At 36.5% G+C, this 4,538-nt stretch overlaps 1 pseudogene; it reads left to right on the plus strand.

Annotated features, from left to right (window-relative positions):
• Positions 1-1,474: 1,474 nt before the first annotated feature.
• On the plus strand, positions 1,475-2,820 carry LOC107484515 (uncharacterized; annotated as a pseudogene).
• Positions 2,821-4,538: the final 1,718 nt, after the last annotated feature.

Raw genomic sequence — 4,538 nt, forward strand, 5'->3', positions numbered from 1 at the left:
CGAGTGCAGGGAGGTCAGAATCCAACAGCATCTGCAGTCCTTTTTAGTCTCTGAATCAGATTTTTGCTCAGGTCCCTCAATTTCAGCCAGAAAATACCTGAAATCACAGAAAAATACACAAACTCATAGTAAAGTTCAGAAAAGTAAATTTTAACTAAAAACTAATAAAAATATACTAAAAACTAACTAGATCATACTAAAAACATACTAAAAACAATGCCAAAAAGCGTACAAATTATCCGCTCATCACCCAACTTCTTCCGCTATGAACAACTCCTCGGCATCATGATCTGCTGCTTAGATCAGATGCATCTATAGTAACGAATAGCTTTTCCGCAAGCCATAAGGTACATGGTCTAGAACTTTTATTCTGCTAGGGTTCTCTGAATTTGAAAAAAAAAGAAAAGGGAAAAAGTTAAAAAACCAAAAATTTGAGGGATCAAAATCTAATTAGTAATTTTTTCAAAAAAAATGGGGTATATTTTGTAATTATTTTGATGATGGTTAATCATAATCCTACAAAAAAGTAAGAGTAAGGAATCTATGGCCTTTTTTTAGATTATAGATTTCTAACTCCTAATTTTACATGAGAGTATGATTAACCACTACTAAAATATTTACAAAATAAACCCTATTTTTTATTTTCAAAAGCATTAATAATTAAATATGTGTCCTTCTAATTTTGTTATTTTACACATCTTTCTTATTTCTTTTAATCCAATTTTCAAAGAGGAGATAAGAGCTCTGCTAGAATTTTTGCCCCTCTTTGCTTTCTATCTACGTTGCTCGTTCCTTATTCTCCCACTCCGCAGTAGCTCGCTCGCTCTCTGATCCTCTTTCTACGCCATGCTCGTTCTCTGATCCTCACCCTGGGCCATCGCTGGTCTCCTCTCTTCACCGTGCGTCATCGCTGCTACTTTGTTTCTTAGCCGCCGCTGCTTCGAAATGGCATTCTACCTTACATGGCTTCCAATACTCACTTCATCTAAGGAACTTCTAAAAGGTACTGTCGTCCTTTAATATAAAGCTCTATTAATGTAGTTCCGATGACCATTTTGCCAATTATCTCTTTTCTCAAGTATTTACAAATGCATCCATCTCTGTCTCTCTCTCTCTCTCTCTCTCTCTCTCTCTCTTTGTATCTTCACTTTCTGATTTGATGTTTTGATTTGGTTTACTTGATTACACTATTGTAAGTTGCTTATGATTTTAACTATCCAAAATAATTACACTTGTGCCTCCTTTTTTTCCCTTCTCAAAAATAAATTGCTATATACTTATTGATGTTGGCAGGTGGAATGGATCCTAATTAAGCAGATCTTACTGTCTTTGGTGTTCTACGACCCATCCGTCACCTTCAAGTTCAGTAAAGTTATGTTAGAGCAGACACAGATTGAAAAATGGAACTTTTATATAGATCAAGCTGTAGGACCTATTGTTAGGTTTTGGATCCTTACACTCTCATCTCGCAACAATGGTGACTCGTCACGATCTCTTCTGTTCCTTCTCCGCCTCTGCCAACACTACGATCGTTCGGTCATTCACCACTACCTCGCACCACAACAACCACCTCCAGAACCACAAGTTCCTAGATTCTAATACCTTCCTTGAAAGCTGGCAGCCTTCGAAAGACCCGAAAGAGGTTGAGGCGAAGCTGGCGATGCTCCGAAGGGACTACGGGAAGTAGGTGAAGGAGTTTCGCAAGTAATACATCCATGAAATGGAGCTGCTTTAGATCGAGAAGCAGTGCAAGGACGAAGCTCATAGAGAAACACTTAGAGTTGCCAATAAGGAGCGCAAGAAGCTCAAGGCCAAAACTGCACAAATCAGGGCTCAGGAGCGCAAGATTGCACAACAAGAATTCAGAGAAACACTCGTGCATTTTTCTTTTTCTTTTTCCCTCCCTTCCATGAATTTTGATGTGTCCACCAAAATGGTTTGCTTGTTTGTTGGTTTGAGATAATATGCACATCAAATGTTTGTTAATTAGTCTCAGCGGATAATTAGGTAGATATATGTGCTCAATGTTGTGTTCATGCAGACGAGGTGTTTAATCTAATGACTGAACTAATTTTGAAATAAGTATTATTTTCTTTCTTTGGAGCCATAATGGCTTGTTGTTTTCTTTTTCTGAAAATTGACTAGGCCTCAATCTGGCTTTGATTTTCCTTTCTGTGATATTCTTTTGAATTTTGCTTGGGCCAAATGTAATGGGTTAGATTTTATCTTTTGCATTTGTATACCACACTATTGATTGACCCTTATTCATTGTCATTGTTCATTACTTAGCTACGTAATCAACATTTATAATATTATTGCCTTTATGGTCTTTGTTTTGTATTTATCTGTCAGTTGGTTCATTCTAGTTTATACTTGACATTGCTAATCTGTCAAAACATCTAGTTATAAAATAGGGACTAGTTTCCTATTTGGTTATGCAACATGTAGAAACAATAAAAATAAGTAAAAAATGAGCTGGCATGGAGTTTGGAGGTATAGTTTTTATATTTCGGAAGTCTAGTTTTCGAATCTTTTCAAGTGTGCTAGAGAGATACTTCGACCAATTGTTGCACACAACCTTGATTTCATGTGTTCAAGTTAAACCTCTTACAGTCTTTTGATGCGCTTACTGATGTGTCATTCTTATGAATCCAGTTAAAAGAAAGAGCTGAAAAACCTGAAAATTGGAGGATGAAGGTAAAAAAGCATGGTGAGGTGATGGTAGAAAAGAAAGAGTTATTGCATCGACAAAGCTCAATGTGGATCGATGAAGCTAATCTTAAGGCACAAATATTGGAATCCATCGTTTCCTTTCACTGAGTCCCTTATACTTCAACATTTGTTATGGTTGGGATCAATGTTGTATTATCTGTTACATAGAAGTTATATTTTTGTCCTATGTTCAATCAAGGTTGCATCATCATGCAAATAACTTACGCATTTGGAGTATTGTTAACCAATGCTACATTCAAGATGCATAATACACATGGAAATAAGTCTGGATATTTTGGGTTAGTGTTTGGGATTATGGAGCAAGTACTAGCATACCAAGTTTGCATGCTTGAGTGTACAATAATTTTTCTTTTTTCCCCAATAGACGTGACTTGCTAGTGATTGCATTTGATGCATATACGGTATACCCTAATTTAGAACCATTGCGAAAACTAGTATTTTTCTTTAAGCTTACGCGATTTACATTTTCTTTAACTCAAATGTTGTTTGGCTCATGGTTTTTTAGTGTGTAGAATCAATCAAACTACGAGCACCGCCAGTAAATGATGATAGCGAGATAATTATTTAGCATAAAGCTCGGTTACATTTTCCCTAATCAATCAGGTATCAACAATACCCACAGATTCTAAAAACTAAATGTTGGTCATTGCAACGTATTTGGTTTTATGTCCAAACGAAGCACATAAATCATTCAACATAGATTTACATTTCATGTCAAACTTCAATGAATTATTATGCAAATATTCTTCGTCAATGATTTTTGTTATTATTTTTTCTTTGTCAATCCATAGCTTTTTTGTTTCTCAGCTATCCATTGCTCACAACAAAGACCTTTGCTTTAGTGTTACACAGCGACTGTTGATGAGCGGATAATTTATACGCTTTTTGGCATTGTTTTTAGGTAGTTTTTAATAAGTTCAAGCTACTTTTAGGGATGTTTTCATTAGTTTTTATGTTAAATTCACATTTCTGGACTTTACTATGAGTTTGTGTGTTTTTCTGTAATTTTAGGTAATTTCTGGCTGAAATTGAGGGACTTGAGCAAAACTCTGAAAAAAGGCTAACAAAAGGACTGCTGATGCTGTTGGAATCTGACCTCCCTGCACTCAAAATGAATTTTCTGGAGCCACAGAACTCCAAATGGCGCGCTCTCAATGGCGTTGGAAAGTAGACATCCAGAGCTTTCCAGCAATATATAATAGTTCATACTTTATTCGGAATTGACGACATAAATTGGCGTTGAACGCTAATTACATGTTGCTGTCTGGAGTTAAACGCCAGAAACACGTCACGACCCGGAGTTGAACGCCCAAAACACGTTATAACTCGGCGTTCAACTCCAAGAAAAGCCTCAGCTCATGGATAGATCAAGCTCAGCCCAAGCATACACCAAGTGGGCCCCGGAAGTAGATTTATGCATCAATTACTAACTCATGTAAACCCTAGTAGCTAGTCTAGTATAAATAGGATAATTTACTATTGTATTAGACGTCTTTTGACCACGTTTCATCTTTGGTCTCAGTTTTGTTTTATTCTTCATCTTAAGAGGCTATTGATCACGTTTTAGGGGGCTGGCCATTCGGCCATGCCTGAACCTTTCACTTATGTATTCTCAACGGTAGAGTTTCTGCACACCATAGATTAAGGGTGTGGAGCTCTGTTGTACCTCAAGTTCAATACAATTACTATTACTTTCTATTCAATTCTCTTTTATTCTTATTCCAACATATACGTTGCACAAAACTTTGATAAATGTGATGATCCGTGACACTCATCATCATTCTCACCTATGAACGCGCGTGACT

Source organism: Arachis duranensis, chromosome 4, assembly GCF_000817695.3.
Source record: "Arachis duranensis cultivar V14167 chromosome 4, aradu.V14167.gnm2.J7QH, whole genome shotgun sequence".
Classification (NCBI taxonomy): domain Eukaryota; kingdom Viridiplantae; phylum Streptophyta; class Magnoliopsida; order Fabales; family Fabaceae; genus Arachis; species Arachis duranensis.